We start from the raw sequence: 19,290 nt of genomic DNA on the forward strand, positions 1-19,290 counted from the left end.
CCTGTGTCTGGAGGGAGGCCGAGACCGCAGGAGGAGGTCAAGGGATTTCATCTGTGGGACGTGGAGCCAGACATCTCATTACACGGGATCACCGGGCCAGGAAATTGTGAGGTGCTACCAGATTGCAGCCTAGTGCCCTTTGGAAAGAGGCGAGCCAGAGGACATCGGGGCTGTGTAGTTAGCTGGGCCAGGGGATTTCACGGTGATTTGATTCGGGCTGCTCAAATTTCTCCCTCTGAGCAGGCCTCTGCCTTCCATTTCCTAGGATTCCCCAAGGACCCACCAGCCCTTTGGGAGGTCCCTCTGCTACCCGTCCCTCTTGGGCGTTGCTGTCCACTCAGGGCTGGGATGAGGAATGAGGGTGGCGGGTCCCCTCCAGCCCCAGACCTCTTCCAGGGCGGGCTGGAGCCAAGCCCTCTGTCCTTGGGCTCTCCTTGCGGTGGGGGGGGGGGGGGCGCGGGCACTTCTTGTCCTCGCGTGGGGCGTGACAGGCTGGGGACCAGGCCGCCAGCGGGGGTGGGATGGCGGGGCCTGTCAGGCAGCTGTGACAGGCCGGCTACCTGCCCGCCTGCCCAGCAGCTGCTAATTGGGGAGGCGCGGAGGGCAGCGGCGGGGGAGCTGGGCCCTGCTGCGGGCGTGCCACTGCTCGTCCCCTCCGTCACCGCCTGCCCTGCCGCCTGTCACCCGCCTCCGACTGTGGGGCCCATCTGGGGCTTCCTGGTTGCACTTCTTATTTTCAAATTTTTTCCCCCCAGGAAAGGAAAGGCTGGAGAAAGCAGGCTGTAATTGGGCTTTGGAAGGTTCTCGCTTGTCAGAGGAGGTGTAAGCCTTGAGAAGCAGCCACCATTAGCATAAGTGTGCTCCCCCGGGGGAGAGAGGGGGCTTCAGCACCTCCCCAGGGCCCTTCCTGGCCGGGGAGACAGCTCCGGGGATGGAATGTGTGGGTGCAGCCCTGCCCAGCTGCCTCCTCCTGCGGGGTGGTGCCACTCAGTGCCTCCCCCCCCCACCCCCCACCCCCCCACCTGCCCAGATGGAAGATTCTAGAAGATTTCAGGAGAAGACAAGCCGTGTACTGAGGCTGGGTTAGATGTGTCTTCACCACTCACCCCGACCCCAACCTCCCACACTCAGGACTTCCAGAATCAGCATGGCAGGGCCCAGGGGGACTCCGGCTCATCTATCACCCCTTTCTTCTGGGCAGCTGGGCCAGAGAAAGACAGGGACTTGCCAAGGGTCACACCTGTAGTTAGAGGCAGGGTTAACTGGACCTCAAATCTCCATCTTGGGCTTGGCATGATGGCGGGGATTCCCAGGGTGCCTTTTTACTTTCTCTCCCAGCCAACGCTGGTTCAGCCCACGGGAGTCACTGAAATCACACACTTAGGGACTTAGGCATTTGGATTCCAGCTAAGCTCACAATTATACAGCAGATTCTCTTGGGAGGGCTAATACATTAAGCTCTGTCAGTAATTTGTCCCTTAGGAAAAATGATAAGGGAGATAAGGGTATTGGCTACCTGGGGGCTAGTGTGTGTGTGCTTGGGGGCTGTTTGGAGGAGGGAGAGTCTGGCAAGGGGGAAGATGGGCCTGGGACTCTTCACCCGGGGGCCAGGAGAGCTGAAGGGGGAGTCTGAGGCCCCTGCAACGAATTTCATCTACTGCAGATTTTAGCTCCATCTAGGCTTACCCTTCTGTGCTGCCCCCCCTCCTGCCCCATGGGCAGGTAAGGAGTCCACTGCCCGCCATGTCCCTCCTCGCAGCTGCCATTCTCCCGGAGTCTGTGTGACAGAATGGGACCTGTGGGGAAAGCCGCCACGTCAGCACCCAGCCCCGTTTTGCACTCCGGCAGCTAATTAAAGCCAGGAAGGTAATTTATTGCTGAGGGAGAATGTGCGGGAGGTTTGGCTTCCTTGAAATGGCCCCCAAAGAGTTATGGAAAGCTAAAGTGGGTTTTCAGAAGCAAAAGTTAATTACTCTTCACTTAGCATTTCAGTGTCATGTGGCTCGGAGTTACACACATGCTGAGTGGAAGCCTTTACCCAGACATGGGGACGGAGGGGAGCATGCTGGAGCCAGGGATTCCAGGTGGCTGGCCATCCCCTGGCAGTGCATCAAAAGTGCCACCCATCTCCCCACAAGGGATAAGGCTCTGCCTGCTCCAGGAAGCGCAGCCCCAGGTGGGGGCGGGACTGGAAGGCATTCATTTCTGTGGAAGAGAGTTCCCACGTGGGAGAAAGAACGCTGCTCTGCAAACAGGAGACTGGGGGTGGCGGCTCCCAGCTCTGCCCTGACAGCTCTGTGGCTTGGCTGAGCTCTTTCCCCTCGCTGGGTCTCACTGTTCCCTTCTATTTAAGGATCACTGAGGCACATCTTCACTTTTGGTGGTCTGATCATTTCCTTGGCACTGTCGTCCCTGGGTCTCTTTATGGATGCCATTCATGCCGTGCGGCCCATTTGGTAGAGGGGGAGACTGAGGTATAGGCTATCCCACCAGAAGATAATGGAGGATGTGGGAGTGACTTTGCTGTCAGCTGAAAACTGATGCATTTGCCGCCTAGAAATAGGAGATTCTTGGGGATGAAAGTGTTTGTTAGATTTATGGATGGATAATGGCATTTGGGAAGGCAAATGGCATGATGGCATGAATCTGGGCCACTTTGGGAAGAAAGGGTAAAAGATTCTGTCAATGAACTTTCTCATTGGAGCCAAACAGAAATGGTGCAAAAGCTGCCTTGCACACTTATCTGTATCTAAAGGCGGTAATTATCCTGACTGTAGATATGCTTACTATTAGGTGCTAAATATTCAAAATGATTGCTACTCAGGAGTGCTGATGCATAGGGGCACTTGTACCCCAATGTTTACAGCAGCACTTTCAACAATAGCCAAATTATGGAAAGAGCCTAAATGTCCATCAACTGACGAATGGATAAAGAAGTTGTGGTTCATAAACACAATGGAATACTACTTGGCAATGAGAAAGAATGAAATATGGCCTTTTGTAGCAACGTGGATGGAACTGGAGAGTGTGATGCTAAGTGAAATAAGTCAGGGAGAGAAAGACAGATACCCTATGTTTTCACTCCTATGTGGATCCTGAGAAACTTAACAGAAGATCATGGGGGAGGGGAAGGAGAGAAAAAAAAAAAAGGTTAGAGAGGGAGGGAGCCAAACCATAAGAGACTCTGAAAAACTGAGAACAATCTGAGGGTTGACGGGGGGGGGGGGGGCGGTGGGCATTGAGGAGGGCACCTGTTGGGATGAGCACTGGGTGTTGCCTGGAAACCAATTTGACAGTAAGTTTCATATTAAAAAAAATGCTTGCTGCTGTTTATGTTTAAGGGGCTGACTCGAGAGGCTCCGACGTGATCTTCCTAGCCACATTTTTTTGGGGGGGCGGGGAGGGCGTTGAGCAAAGGTGAGGATATGGAGGTACTGTGCTTAGGTTTTCAGTTCGAGTTGGTTTACGAAGAGTAATGAGTTCCAGAGAGAGAGGACGCCCATCTTAGGTGGGTGTTGCATGCTAAAGTCGGTGGGGATGGTGGGTCCAGGAAAGGCAAAATTATTTCTGAAAGTCCTTATATTGTAGGGATTTCTCCTGGAAACTCAAAAGTGAAAAACTTCTTTCTTCTTCTTCTCCTTCTCCTCCTCTTTCCTTCTCCTTCTTTTCCTTCTCCCCCCTCTTCCTCTTTCTCCTCTTCCTCCTCTTCCGTCTTCTTCTTTGGCATTCCTACTGGTCATCTTTTTCCTGGACCTAGGTACAGGGTCTAGTCTGAAGGGAGATGGTGAGTGTGATGGAGTAAAGAGAGTCTACCCTGTTGACGTTCTGTACATTAAATGTGTGTGTTTCACCACTTACTCTGTTGTCCCAATAAATCCAGGCAGAAAAGACTTACACCAAAGTATCTGCAGATAATATGAGCTCATTGAGAATGTTTTTAAGCAATGAGTGAATAAAAGTCTTTAAAAATTCTTGTCTCATGCTGTCACTCCAATATCATGGGTAATGGAATTATATAGATACATGATTTGTGGATGTGGTTGAATAGGGTGGTGGGGTTAAAGAACTATAGTGAAAGTAATTAAGTTCCCTGGAGACAAGATGTGACACCCAACAGGAATGCTTTAGCACCTCACACATATAATATTAGGTCTCCAGAAGCAATCACAGCACTGTGAATCTGAGAGTGTTGGAAATGAGGTTGGATTCCCTTCGCACAAGCCATCTACCCAGCAATTTGTAGTGAATTCAAACATTATTGAACATTCTTTCGGAACCTTCCCTCTCTTATTAAAAAATGTTTCTGTGTCTAGGATTGTTGGGTCAAACAGTCCCCACTTACCTTGAAGATGGGCTGGACGGCTCAGAATGAGGTCAGAATCCCAGCGAAGCCCGGAATGGGCTGAACGTCAGCCAAGGATGTACTTAGGTCATGTTCTTAACTGCAAACCCTGTTTGTTGTTTAGCTAAGGGCCAAATTACCACTTTGGTATAGGCCTCAATAAATGGCGATGAAGTGGCCTTGGATTTTGTTGACATGTTTTTAGACCAGAGACTGCATCTAGGACAGGGCATCACCCGCCATCATGCTGAATTATTACAAGCGTGAGCAGCATTTGCAAAACGCAGGCATCTTTCACTCTGCCTAGTTGGTGGGTAGAAGCGATCTCTATGATGATTAGGTCCAAGAGTTATACTTCTAGTTGAAACTAGAAGCTGGCATGGCCAATGATTCCCTGTCTCTCCTGCTCCATGATAGACCCAGATACACTGGAATTACCACTAAGTGGAAGCAGGGTATAAAATAAGGTGGTAGCCGTCCCCATTAGCAGGAAGAGGGGTGGTAGTGTCTGTATTGTGGATGCTTTTGCAAAGAGTTTGTTTCTGTGATGATGAAGCTGGAGAGGCAATGGCCTTATTTTCTTTGGGACACAGCTCCTTATATCTTGTTGGGATGAGGTAAGAGTGGAAGTTAGAAGCGTTATTTGGGTGCAGGGAACAGTAAAGAGGGAAGGGAAAGGAACTACTGATCATTGTGCACTGTTAGGTAGAGAAAGTCTGGCATTGGGCCAGGGAGGCATTGTAAATTAGCAACAGCCTTTTGGAAGTCATGGATTTTATTCTCCTGCAACATGGAGATCCTGGTCCAATCATCCTAAATGATGCAAGACTCTTCTGTCCCTGAGACTTCTGGGAAAAAAAGTTCCAGAGCCACATGTCTATAGACTATGTCCAGACTCGTCATTTTGCAGGTGGCCGACTGAATTCCTTAGCTAGAGAGTGGGCTGACCAGGAGGAGACCCAGCTCAAAACGGAGTTCCTTCAACCTTTTCACCCAAGTAAAGATGGAGGAGGATGGACAAGTCCTCCAGGCATGTCATGGCCAAAAACCTCTCTTAGTAAGTGTTACATGTGTGATTTTTAGTGTTTAATGTTAAAAAGTCATCCACGTTTTGCATGTTCGGTCACAACACACTTGTGTTTTAATATAAAAACAATGCTTTAAATTACCATCAGGAAAAACACAAAGGAACAAGCATGTTTCTTAGTTCTTTCAATTAGAGGCAGAAACACTTTTGAGTCCAGTGTTTGGAACTCTGGGTTAGAAGGGCAGGAGGTAGCTTATCACTGCCAGTGGACAGATCCTTTTTGCTTTCTGACAGCTGCGAAAAATGGTCCAGTTTTTCACTAATTTTCAAGGTGGATCAGGGTGGTTAGCTCAGTTGAGATGTCCTGAAACCTCTTCCTCACTGAGAATGCGTGCAGATGGCACATTCAGGGTGTATACCCGTGCCTGGATGGGAATCATCAGGTTTGCATGTCGCAGTTTGGCCTCCTCTGTGCACAGGAAACTGCGTTGTGTTCACCCAGGACCAGGCAGGGTGACTAGCCCATGGCCACCTAAGTCCAAGAGCAAAGGCGCTCCATACACAAAGCCCGGCATTACTCCATATGGCCTCCTTGTCCAGCCTTTTCCAGTGGCAAATACCATCTCTTAAGGAGAATCATGGAGATGAATTTCATTCCACAGCCAGTCTCAGTCCTTGACTGCCCTTGTGGTCCGCTTCTTCATGCTGTGTTTGGAGATGTTTCCCAGAACTCAGAATTAAGATGTCTTAGCAAGTTCTAAAATGCTGTTGGCAATTGTCTTTTTATCTCCTGATCATGCACTTGGTTAGCGGGCTTTCAACATTCCATCTTTAAAATGGCATTGGGGTAGCCACTTCTCCACTACCATTTTCTTGACACAGTTGAAGTATGAGATGATGGGGATCCACCTGCTGCTTGGATCTGAGTTAGGATTTTGCCCAGTTCTTCACTGCCCCATTCTCTTTGGGGTTTGGTTTCTACTTCATGTGTTTCTTCCTAGCCCTGCTGTTTCTACTAGTCTGAGGCTTTAATCTCCCCACCTAGACTGCCTTAAACAGAGTAATCTGAACAAATAGGGATCAGCCCCATATGACATGGGAGCATTCCATTAGCTGCTGCAGTGGGTACTCCATGTACGTTCCATGTTGGGTTCTTACACTTGGGTAGATTTATCTTTGGAATGTGACCTTACCAAGTCCAAGAAGACAGCACCCGTTCATTATTGTTCCACTATTATTGACTCTAAATAAAAACTGTACAGCAGCTGCTGATGGGGGTGGGGGGATGAGAGGAGGAAGAAAATCAGACAGATCCTTCGCCAGTGCCGGTCCCCTCAGTCAACGGAAGTAGCTGGCATTGTACAGGCCATTTGTATCTCCAAAACCCAGGGCTTCTGTGCACAGCAGGGATGGCATCTTCCCCTCCTCTTCTTCTTCCTTCTCCTCCTCTTCCTTCCCCTCCTCCCCCTCCTTTCTCGTCCTCCTCATTCTCCTCCCTCTTCTTCTCCTCCCCTTCCTCTCCTCCCCCTTCCTCTCTTCCCCCTCCCTCTCCTCCTCCTCTCCCCCCTTCCCCTCCTCCTCCTCCTCCCTTCTTCTTCTTCTTCTTCTTCTTCTTCTTCTTCTTCTTCTTCTTCTTCTTCTCTTTATAGAAAACTTGTTGCACTGAGTGGCAAAGAGCCCACAAATAACTGAGCTGTACATTGGAAATGGATCTGATGAGCCTTTTAATAGAAGAAAATCATCATTATTTCCCAAGAGTTCACAGTCCCATAATATTTTTATTAGCAGCCTCTCTTCTAAATAAAGTTCATGGATTGATTTTGGTTGGGTTTTCTCATTCTAAATATCTCCTTAAATTATGACCATGGATATCGTCCCATCATCACCATTGTTATTATTGTTATCAGCATCAGCAGCTCCATTGCTATATTTATGTCGCACTTAGAAAGCTCTCAGACACTTCAGGTATATTGCTTCATTTGTCCTCATAGCATATTTGTAAGGAAGGGAGGGGACCTATTAGAACTAAACACTGAGTACAGACTTCTCCTCTCTGCGCTTCTGTGAGGAAACCCCCCTTTAGGGTGTGGCCAGGAGAGCCCTCCTTTGGCCAGGAGAGTCTTTTACCCCAACCTCGAGCAGAGGGGGATTGCTGTAGTCTAATTTACAGCCACCCAGAGGCTGGGTACCTTTGAGGACTTGGCTCAGGATAGAACAGAGGGTACTTACCTTGAGTGGCTGTGCAATGGGGGAAAACCCCTTGGGAGTCACAATCACCATCTGGCCCTGACTTGCCCCCTTGCCTTGCCTTGGCCCTCATTGGGTATGTGGGGCAACATCAATCATAGGGTCCCCAAAGCCCCCACTCCCAAGAGTGCAGCACCATGGAACAGTGGAAAGACACTGGCATAGGAGCCAGGAGATCTGAGTTTGAATCCTGATTCAGCCATCGATTAGCTTTGTTTCTTGAGCCAACCCCTTAGTGTTTTTGAGGCTTCATTTCCTCATTTATAAAAGGAGGGATATTAATACTTCCTTTCTGGATTTTGTGAGGACTTAATATGGTAACCTATATAGAAATGCCTAGCATGATGGATGGGGCATAAACGTGCAATAAATGTTAGTTCCATTCTCCCTTTAATCTTCTCTCTTGGCAAAACCTAAACTGTCTGTCCAGTATGATTTTGAGAGCTGAAAGTGAACATAGAAAACAACATTTGGATACATTAGTCATTTTAATCAGTGCCTTGTCAAAAAGCATGTATTTTCTTACCTATGTTGAATAAAAGCTAGTAATCGGTAATCAGTGGATTTTAAAGCTTGTGTTAGAAACAATGCTGGGGGTGCATTTGGGTGGCTCAGTTGGTTAAGCCTCAAACCCTTGATTTCAGCTCAGGTCCTGATCTCAGGGTTGTGGGATCGAGCCCAGCATTGGGCTCTGTGCTGAGATTACTTGGGATTCTCTCCCTCTCTCTGCCCCTCCCAACCCCTTAAAAAAAAGAATACTGGACTAGAGAGCAGACAGCCTGGGCTTCATCCCCCTCCCCACCACTAGCCAGATGGAGGTCCTTGAGGAAATCACTTGGCATGTCTGGGTCTCAGTTTCCTGATCTGTAAAATGAAGAGCTTGAAATAGTTATCCGTGAGCTTCGCAGTCCTATAATTTTATAAGAACTGATTTTTAGGGAAAAGGCCAAATGATGCATGTGACCTTTTGTTCCTCCCATTTCCTGGGTTCCTTGTGCCCTAGGAAACCCCACTGGTTGGTCTCCGGATCAGTAGCAAGGAAGCCCAGCTAATTTGGGGGTGGTACCCAGGCTGTGGGCACATTGCCCGGGAGGAAATGAACAACCTCTGGAAGGCCAGGCAGCAACCCAGACTCCACAGTGGCAGCTGATGTCTCAGACTCTGCTTCTATTTATTGGTCAACCCCAGCTTCCCTCTTCCCGCCTGCCTCCCTCACCTGCTCCGAGAGTCCTGGGTCTAGACTGATGGCAGCACAGGTGGCTGTGCCCAGAAGCCCGGCTGCTTGGATCTCTTGGGGCTGGGGAAGGCTGCTGGGGGGCTGGGTGCCGGACCCCTGTCTGGCGCGTTGACCACATCTCCAGGCAAGTGCTGTCTTTGGAAGGTCTGGTGTTAGTTGCTGTGCTAATCCCTGCTGGTTATGCTTCTCAGCATAGCCTGCGTGTTCTGCAGGGTGGGAAGAGTCTTCCCAGAAGCCAAACCTCCTTGAGCATGCCTCAGTTAGGGCCCCCCCCCCAACCCCGGACTCTTGTGCTCTTTCTGCATCATCCAAAGAAGCAGGGCGAGAGTCTTGGAGGATGAGTGGTTGGGGCATTTTCTCACACAGGCTTCCCTGCACACAAATGCACCAGGAAGAGCATAAAACACAGAGAAGACTTCCCTTTGCAGGATTCACCCCATATGTTATTTTCTCTCTTTCACAGAGTAAAGCCCAGCTGCATTTCCAGTTTAATTCGATTACTTACAAGGGCAGCTCTGTATGCTTGGTGTTGCGAGGCTCTAATGGTGAATATGATTCTGTCTCTACTCTCCAAGGGCTGACAACTAGGGGGAGAGGTAGACAAACACACAATTAACTAGGATAACAAGGCAGACAGTCAGGAGTGCTTTTATAAAGTCACTAAATATTGTGGGAGAATAGTTCCAACTGGGAATGTCAAGTCTTTCGTCAAGTCTTCTGTTAGGAAGTAGTTCTCGATACGGGCCTTAAATAATCAGTGGGGTCGCAATAAAAACAGAGTGGAGAGTGGGGAAGGGCATCTAGGATAGAGGGAATATTTCCAGGGAAGGCAGACTGGATGGGAAAGGGAATGCCAAGAGCGATTCCTTTATACAACTCGCAGCCTGTCCTGATGGTGCACGTACAGGGAGAAACCACAAAAACAACCTTCTTGCATTCCAGCGGGGGAGAAAGCAAGTGCTGCTTGGTGTGTACTCTTCCACAGGGTCCGGAAACACACAGATTCTTGACTGCACCTTCGATTTAGCTAGGGAAATAACAGTGGCGGACAGAAGGCTGTCAACGGCAGTATGAATGAAACCCTTACATGTAAATATCACTTTTTTCAATCAATTTTGAAGACTCTTTATCCTTTGGAAGTAATATACGTGAAGGTGAAGCTGGAAAAAATTGGCATCTTTCTGACTCTTTTCCAGACTGTACCCATGCCAGGCATCACTAATCGAACCAGCACACCCTTTTCCTGAGCTGAGCTTGTCCTCAGAATGCCCAGGTGTTCCAGGTGGCCCCTGCCAATTGACTGGTTGTATTACGCCAGATGAATCCTGTTTGCCATTTTTTGTTCAAATTTTTTTAATGTTTATTTATTTTTGAGTGAGAGAGACACGGAGTGTGAGCAGGGGAGGGGCAGAGAGAGAGAGAGACAGAATCCAAAGTAGGCTCCGGGCTCTGAGCAGTCAGCACAGAGCCTGATGCGGGGCTTGAACTCACGAATGGTGAGATCAGACCCAAGCAAAAGTTGGATGCTTAACCAGCTGAGTCACCCAGGTGCCCCTGCCATTTTTTGCTTTAAAATATTAATGACTCACTGCTATCTTAAATACTAGGTGCATTTTTGTGAAACTCAAAGACTGTCTGAAAGCAGGGAGAAATTTTTATAACATCTAGTGCAGTGAGAGTCTCAAAATATAAATGGAGTGGCTCATGAGACCACGAGACAAGGATAAAAGTATTCTCAGTCCTTTCTCCCAACATCCCTGTGTCCAAATGGTATAAATATGAAGTTCAAAGAGACAGAACATGTGTGAGAAAGTATAATAAGGTATACATAAAAAATAACCATTGGCTTAGATCACTGGTTCTCAACCTGGATATACATCTGAATCTCTGGTTTATGGATAATGAAGATTCCTGGGCTTCGTTTTAGACGAAATCAGACTTTTCTGGTCTTGGAGCTTAGAAATGATCATGTCTACAAAACACTCAGTAATTCTTCTGCAGTATACCAGGGACCAGTTCACAAACCTATGTTTTGAAGTTGAAGATTCCAACAATAGGAATGTTCTCGCCCTTGTTTGTGTCATTGGATAGTTGGCAAAAAATACCATACTCATTTGCCATGGCGGAGATACCTTATATTCCATGTTTATTCCAGGTACTGAAAGACTGTAGTCACTTGGTAAATGGAAATGAAGTCTCAATTTCCAAAGGGATTGGTCATTTGAATGAATGTGGGTCACGCTTTTTGGAGACCCATCTTCAGGGTGTATCTGAATGATCATGCATCTACATTATTTGGTTTAAGAGGAATTGAGAGAGAAGAGTTGAGAGAAATTGGTTCATGTTGACCAAGAGGAGACTGTCCTGAAATTTCCGGTCAATGGTTGAGCCCCCTTGAGTTTCTGAACTCAAATACTATATATTGTGCATCTATTTGTACTGGGCATTTCACTAGGATCATACATACATTGTCTGATGCAGTCCTTCAAATGATCCTATGAAGGAGTTGTTATTGTCCCCAGAAGAGGAAACCGAGGCTCAGAAAAGTTAAATAACTTGCCTTGGGTGATGATGCAGGATGTGGATGTGCGTCTTGAACCTAAGGCTGTCTAACTCCACATCTTTTATTCTTATTTAGAACACTCCACCTGCCGTTTCCAAGAAATATTCTGTTCTCTGAGATTGCTGGAGCCCAGACCATCATCAATGATGCAAACCTGAAGTCAGAGCTGAGAAGGGCCCCTGATACACACACCAGTAGTGGTCTGTAAGACTCTCACCGGCTTGTTCTCACCGGCTTGATCAAAACCCACTGCTTATTACTGGCTCTTTTATTTGTCTACGTTTGTATGAATACAGTTTGTTAAACTGTACTAGGATTGTTCTTATACCCGAACTTTGTATTTTTGAAAAGATACAAGGCTACAGACCATTATTGTTCCTAAAAACAAAAACAGCAATGTGATTCTTACATATGTGGAACATACGTAACTCAGATCCCCTACATTTGAGACTTACAGAAAGGAAGTATAGGGATTGGGGCCTCACTTGTTGACCTGGTGGGAGGGGGGTGGGCTAGGATAGGGCCACCCCCAATGTCTCCATCCAGGTGAGAGCACAAGACACCGGGGGGAGGGGGGAGGCAAGTTGCTTTAGGGCCCCCCAGGGAAGCCAGCCTCTGAGCCTAGAACTCAAATCCCCTATGTTTCATGGAACGACCTGGATGTTCCTCCCATAAGTGCATGTGGAGAGGACTGGCCCAGCACCCACTGCACTGACTGACCACCCAGCACGAAACAGTGGTCACAAGGCTTGGTTTCCAGGTAGCTCTTTTATCTTGGGCAAGTCATTTTACTCCTCTGGTCCTCAGTTTCCATGCAAATCTGTGCATAAAGGTCTCTCCTGGATCTAAAAGGTCAGGATTCTGTAAAAAAAATCAGCCATGGAGCTGGCAAAGAGATTGATGGGGACTTGTCAGGGGCATCATTGTCGCTGTCCTCACTAGTTGAGGGTGGGCAGAGGCTGGACGACCCTGTAGACCAGTGACCCGAGGTTTCCCCTGTCCCCCTGACCTCACTGGTCTGCCTCCTTCTTGGGCCCAAAGTTGTCAGACTCTCCTCTCCTTGGGAGACAGTCATAGTGGGTTCTAGCTCTATGTTCTTTGATGTTTCCTGTCAGAGTGACTTGAAATCCCAGATCTTCAAGTAGCCCCTTCACGCATAGCTTTTCTTTTCTTGGAAATGCTGATCCTCCATTGACACCCCACCCCTGCAGTGGAGTAGAGCTGCCTGGGCCACTTCCATGACAGCAGGTCTACGCGAGTCACAGGGATTTGAAGCTGAAGGGACCTTCTCAAGCGTTGACTCCAACTCTTTTATTTCCTAGATGAGAATAAAAGGCCCCAAGAGGGGAAGTGACTCCACAACTCAAAGCCTCCCTGTTAGTGAAGGAATTGACGCCATGTTTTCAAATTTAGACCCCGAGTATAGTAATAAAACTGACCCCGTGGAACTTCTGTGAAGGTATTTGCACAAGATAATGCCTACGAAGGGCTCAAGTGTAGTTCTTGGCATGGAGAACCAGTGGACACAGCTGTTCCCTCCCTTCCTAGAACTCAAATCCCCTGCTCCTCACCATACTCACGTTCTCATAGAAGTCCTGTAAGTTAGGACGGGCAGATTTTATTATTCCTTTACTCCCCAGCACACCAAGGCATGCAGAAGCAAACCGAGCGGCCCACGTTTGATTACTGCCTTAGGGGTGCCATCTGACTTGAGTCATGTTCTGTACTCAAAGAATGTTTGGGGTTGCTGCCCACTGGAACCCATCCCTCCTGACTCTTAATCCAGTGCTCTTTCCATTATACCGAGTGGATGGACGCATGGGTGGGGACAAGCTACTTTGAAATGCTAGGAATACCAGCACGGTGACAGATGTATAAGAACACATGGGGCCACAATCCCTGTATATCTTAAGTCTGCCAGTGTGATTTTATTATCAAGCATTTATCAAGAGCTCCTATGTGCCAGGAGCTCTGCTTACTGCTGAGATGAATATAAAAATGAAGAAGATACAGACCCTGCCCTCAAGGAGCACTTAATTTGATAAGAGAGACAGACTGAGACATACATAATTCAAATGTGAGGCAGATGGTCATCACTGACTACTTTAGACTTAGGAAAAGGAAGTATAGGGATTGGGGCCTCACTTGTTGACCTGGTGGGAAGGGGGTGGGCTAGGATAGGGCCACCCCCAAATGTCTCCATCCAGGTGAGAGCACAAGACACTTTGCGGGGGGTGGGGCCGAGGAAAAGTGCTTTAGGGCCTCCCAGGGAAGCCAGCCTCTGAGCTCTTTGGCCCCGATGCCCAGTGACCCGCGCTGGGCCACTGTCTGGTTCCAAGACTGTTTCTTTTGCAGTTTTGCAAAATGGGAGAACATCCCCTTTCTTGCTCTGAGCCCTGTGGGGACTGGAGTGTTCACTGGTCTAGACGCCTGTTTTTGGAAAGGACTGCCTTCAAGCCGCAGAGGGCTCAGAAGCCGCACCCCACACGGAGACCAAGAAAACGCCATCCTTTTTCTCTCTTGTCCCTGTTTCCAAGACCGGAGGAGGAGGGTGAGAGGCTGGGCGGGGACAGTGGGGGCGGGGAGTGATGGCGAGGGTACTTGTAGGTCAGCCCTTGACAAGGGGAGCGGGGTCACTCCGGGAAAATACGGCCTTGCTCTCCCCTGGCAGATTCCCAGAGAAGCTCTAACTGTTCCCCACCTGTCCCGAGCTCCCCCGCCCCGCAGCGCTGCTGTCCCCTGCTTGCACGGAGCAGGGAGGCGATGATGAATTTCCCCCGAACGGCATTACAGACAGTCATAAATAATGCTTTGCTCTTTGGTGACGGCACTTTCCATTAGAGCTGCCTGTGCTGGGCCGTTGCTACCCCCAGTCTTCTGCCGGGGACTTGCAGTAAAATTTATCAGCGAGCTTTCTGCACCTAATAAATCATCCCCTCCGGGAGCCATCTGGCAGATAAGGCCGCGAGAACCCACATGCTCTGCAGAGGCGGAGTCGGAGTGAGAGCCGCCCTCGCTGGGGCCCCCGGGCCCTGTTGAGGGGGGACTTTCTCCCCATCAGTCCGGGCCTGTCACACTCCCTCTGGCTTTTCTCATCAGACTCAGGATGGGGGCCCTGGCTTTGGCGGCTGTTCCCGACTCACAGAACGGGTTCGTCCCACCCTGGGGACAGGCCTGAAAACCATATCCTTTTCCTGTTCTCTTCCCACCTCTCCCCGCACCAGGTGTACGGAAGGTCCTGGGGTCTGACAGCGGGCAAGAGCAGGGGTGTCCCAGGGCAAGACAGATGCTGTGATGGGCATGACTGTTGCTTAATTGAATCCTCCCCGGCGTCCTCCAGCCGCTTGGGTATTGGCCAACATGGAAATTATCTCGTAGTGATAAGAAACTTCCTGCCTGGATGAAAGACATCTAGGAGCACCGCCTTGAAATGCAGGGTGAAGCCTCACACGGCCATCCCTACTTTCTCCGAGCAGCAACTACCATGCTTTTAGAGTTTTCTCTCCAATGTGGATTCCTTTCCATTAATATACATTAGGGGACATACTCCAGTGCACTGGACATAGAGAAAGCAGCGCACAGATTAATGACCGTGGCCCTTTCCCTAACGCACTTACAGTTTGGTTGGCGAGAGTGTTTTAAAGCCAGTCTCAGGCACAGCTGGGGCAGTGTCCACGTAGGGAGTCGCAGCACCCGCATGACACGATCGTGGTGGCGAGGAAGGAGAGAGTGCCCAGCTCTCTGATTTTGCAGCCCCTGTGCCTGGCGTGGTGCCCGGGTCACCGCAAGCCCGTGGTCCCTGGGTGTCCAACATGCTGAATGGGATGTGGCAGTGGGCACCGTACCTGACACAGCCAACAAGACGAAGTAGAATATGAGAATGAGATGATAAATAGGAGAATGGAAACAGCTTTATCATCCCCGGCTTCCCGCAGAGCGTGAACCCTGTTCCTTAGGGTTCCCTAGACCATCTCGGAGCCAAATCCTGTCCTAAGCATGATAGAACCTGTATTCATGGCTCAGCTCTGCCGCTGGCCGCCTCGGCTTGATCAAGGGGCTCCCGGGCTTTGGTGTTCTCCTTTGTAAAGTAATACGAAAAGCTGGGGTCATTTCGGGGGCACAATTTTTAATATTGTTGCTGGTAGAAGATTTTCTAATTTTGCCTTTGCTGATGCCTGCTTTTTTTTTTTTTTTTTTTGAAAGACAGAAGGTTGAATGGGTAAACGTAGTGAGAACTCCTGTCTTTTCCCGCCCTCTTTTCCCACTTCCTGGCTGAGATAGTCTCAGTGTGGGGACCCCAGGTGGCTAGAGCCAGAGTTCCCTGAATTCTTCCTGGAGACTCGTTCTGCAGGAAGACACCTATCACGCCCTCCTCTGATCGATGTGGACGTATCCCGGGCAAACATTACATGGAGTGTCCCAAAGATGCTTAGCTTAGCTATGCATTTAATTTGGTGGTAATTGAAATTTGCCAACAAAGATTTGCATGTAATCTGTGATTTCATTTTTCAATTAAAATTGCTTTCTTCCTGTGGATGGGAAGTGCTTGGCTCTTTTCTCTTTCACAGCACTTCGCAAACGTGAATCTCCCACTCCCTCGGGGGCTAGAGTGAGGGGAAGGGTGTGGGACAAGGAGGTGTAAGCTGAGGCTAAGAGGCATGCTCCCGCACGATGGCAGGGCCACTCAGGAGAGGTGCTGGAGGCTGGGCTGATGACAGGCAAGGTGCGGGCACGGCTCCTTTGTTTCTGCTGAGTTTGGCAAAGAAGCTCCAGCCAGAACTTTCTGGAAGCTCAGTTTTTGGAGGGCAGGCAGGGTTTGGGAAGCAGAAGATTTAGAGAGGTGGGAAGATCCAACCAGTTCTCCCTGGCCGAGGCAAGCAAGCAGCAAGAAGCCGGAGGAAGACACTAGGCCCAGGTACTGGGAGGCAGGAGGGCGGCCGATCTGAAGATCTTCTCTACGGGAGGAGCATGGCCTTCGATAAAGGCAAGAAGCGACCCAGCTCACTGGAGAAGAGAAGTGAGAGGGTAGTGTGTTCTAAGGGTGGCGGGAGAAGTGAGACAAACACAAGAAGCAGAGCCTTAGAGAGCCCCTAAGCCAGTGAGGAGCCTGCAGGCTGTGGATTCTGATGAACCAGCTCCCAGGTGTGGATTTTTCCTTTGCTGGGTCTGCGGCCTTGGACCAGTACTTACTTTCTGGGGGTTCTGGTTTCCTCAACTATTTCCCTGCGTATAAAAGTAATACCTACCCGAATAGGGGCTGGGAGAAGCAGGCTGTTGATCTGTGAGCGTTGTCCCAAGGTCAGGGGCTCCATCTTTATACCCTTCATATGCCCAGAGCCTAGCACGGTGCCTGGCACATACCAAGAGTTTAGTAAAACCCGTCAAAATGGACAAATTGGTCAAATGAGATGAGGTGAGTGGAAGAGCGTTTTGTAGATTCTAATAGCCCATTGTTGGTACTCGTTTGGCCTTACTAGTTGTGAAAATGAGATCAGGTATTTGACTCAAGGCTGCGCTGGCTCTGGGCTGAGCCCTGGATGGAGAAGGTTCAGGACAGAGGTCCTGGTTTGTGACTCAGGGAGGCTTCTGTGGGAGCCCGGACCGCTGGCAGCGATTTGTTTTTCCAGACCCAGGCCCCCCGCCCCCCCCCCCCCCCCCCCCCCCCCCCCCCCCCCGCCGTGGGACCCAGCAGGGGTCTGACTTCTAGGTCCATGGTCAGTATGCGTCCGATTGGCAATTGCACCATGGTGGGACAGGCATCGAGAGTTTGCCACAAAAGAGGCTGGGGACAATATCTATGAGAGGGACGGTCTGGTTCCCGCAGCCAGGCTGGAGATGGGATTAAGAACCATTTTCAGAATTAGTAGCAATTCTGGCTTCAGCAGAAGGCACACAGCTTTGGGCAGAGCAGGGGTCCTCCTCTCGGCCCGGGCAAGTCATTTTTGGTCTGGTTTCTCTCAAGTAGAGATAATCCCTTCTACCTGGCCAGACAGCTGAACCATTTTCTTTCCTTTTCTTCCTTCCTTCCTTCCTTCCTTCCTTCCTTCCTTCCTTCCTTCCTTCCTTCCTTCTTGCTTGCTGCATCTACACAGAGGTCTCGTAAAAATAGTGTGAAATGAAAGAGAAAAATGCATATTTCACACTTTGTCTGCCCTGGGTTATGGTGATTCTCAACTCATCCTTGTTACAAACAGCCGACCTTCCCACAGAGTTCAAGTACCTTCTGCTGGCCTGAAGAACCGTCTCTCCGTCTCCCTCCCCCGCTGTCCCTCCCCCCTGCCTCGTACACACACAGCTTGCCTGAGTGGAAGCAGGGCTGTGTGCAAGCATACTGTGCTGGTTCAGTGCTTTCCAGGAGGGAGGGGGGCGTACACAGCCCCCAGTGTGCAGTTAATGCATGTATACGCACAGGCACACTGCAGACAAATGCATCCGCCCTCTTCCACACCCAGCCTTGTGTCGATTCTGACATTTACTCACTTTCCCTAGGTGTATTATGTAAAATATATGAATACAGGTTTTCCTTCTAGTGAAGGCTGCTCTGTGCTCCTTACAGGTAAGTTTTAGCCATGACCTGGTCTCTAACATTAGCTTGCTTGGTGTTCAGTAGAAACGAAATTTTACCTGCCTCCGTTCTCCTGTAGAGAAATGTCCTACAGAGGCCCATTGGCACATCCATCCAAATGGTCACTTTAGACTTCCCAAACACGCCATGTGTGTTCCCACCTCCTGGCCTTTACCCCAATTCCCCTGCATCAATTCTGCTTCTCTCTCTATTCTGCCTGGCTGAGTCCTATCTACCTTCAAAGCTCACCTCCTCCTTGAAGACTTCCTGGCTCATCCAGCCTATAGCGCTCTCTCTTTGCCTGAGACGTGGTCAGCACTTACAGCCTATATCACTGTCTCCATTGGTCATCAATTACGCACTGTTGTTTAGACTTTTTCTGAAAAGCCATTGTCATTTTCTTATTTAACCATGGTTTTCTCATTTAATGTTTCTTATTCCCCTGTTAGACAATAGTGTCTTTTTTAAAAATTAAAACGATTTTTTAATGTTTATGTATTTTTGAGAGAGAGAGACACACACACAGAGTGCGAGGAGAGGAGGAAAGAGAGAGAGGGAAACACAGAATACGAAATGGGCTCCAGACTCTGAGCTGTCAGTGCAGAGCCTGACATGGGGCTTGAACCCATGGAATGTGAGATCATTAGCTGAGCCAAAGTTGGACGCTTAACCAACTGAGCCACCCAGGTGCCCCTATTTCTTTTTTTTTAAGTTTACTTATTTATTTTGAGAGAGAGAGAGAGAGGGACAGCATGAGTGGGGGAGGGGCAGAGAGCAAAGGAGTGAGAGAGAATCCCAAGCAGCTCCATGCTGCCAGCGCAGAGCCGGATGCGGGGCTCGAACCCATGAAGCCGCGAGACCATGACCTGAGCTGCAACCAAGAGTCAGACTTTTACCTGACTGAGCCACCCAGGCACCCCTACATATATTTCTATCCTCTCCAGTGCCAAACATATAACAGGTGCTTAGTAAATGCTTGCCTGAACAGTGAATGACTGAATGGAAATTCCCATGTGGGGTGTGCATTTGGCTCTGGTGTTGTGGTTTTGCCTTTCTTGATTGGAGGAGTCAGTCAAGACAGTTCACGCCTCCAAGGGAGAGAGAGTCTTGACTTGTGTGGACGCTGCCCGTTTAACGTTTCCTTTTGTTGGGCTGGTGCTGGATATCAGGGAGATGCACCTGTGCTCTCTGCATAGACCCTGAGACCCCCTGGTCTATGATCATATAGACTGTCGGGACCTTTATGGTAGTGAGAACAACGAGTGCCTCGCACCGTGGCCCCTGTCCCTCCATACCTTCCTTGTGCCTT

At 49.3% G+C, this 19,290-nt stretch overlaps 1 long non-coding RNA gene across 2 annotated transcripts in view; it reads left to right on the top strand.

Moving 5' to 3' along the window:
- Positions 1-19,290, top strand: part of LOC123589148 — a 52,118-nt gene that overhangs the window by 22,509 nt on the left and 10,319 nt on the right. The window contains exon 4 of one of the 2 annotated variants that reach the window (XR_006708191.1): positions 11,492-15,950. The exons of the other annotated variant lie outside the window; for it this stretch is intronic. This is a non-coding gene — a long non-coding RNA (uncharacterized LOC123589148). Of the gene's footprint in view, positions 1-11,491; positions 15,951-19,290 lie in introns of those variants that run through there. 2 annotated transcript variants of the gene reach the window in all.

Source organism: Leopardus geoffroyi, chromosome B1, assembly GCF_018350155.1.
Source record: "Leopardus geoffroyi isolate Oge1 chromosome B1, O.geoffroyi_Oge1_pat1.0, whole genome shotgun sequence".
Classification (NCBI taxonomy): Eukaryota; Metazoa; Chordata; class Mammalia; order Carnivora; family Felidae; genus Leopardus; species Leopardus geoffroyi.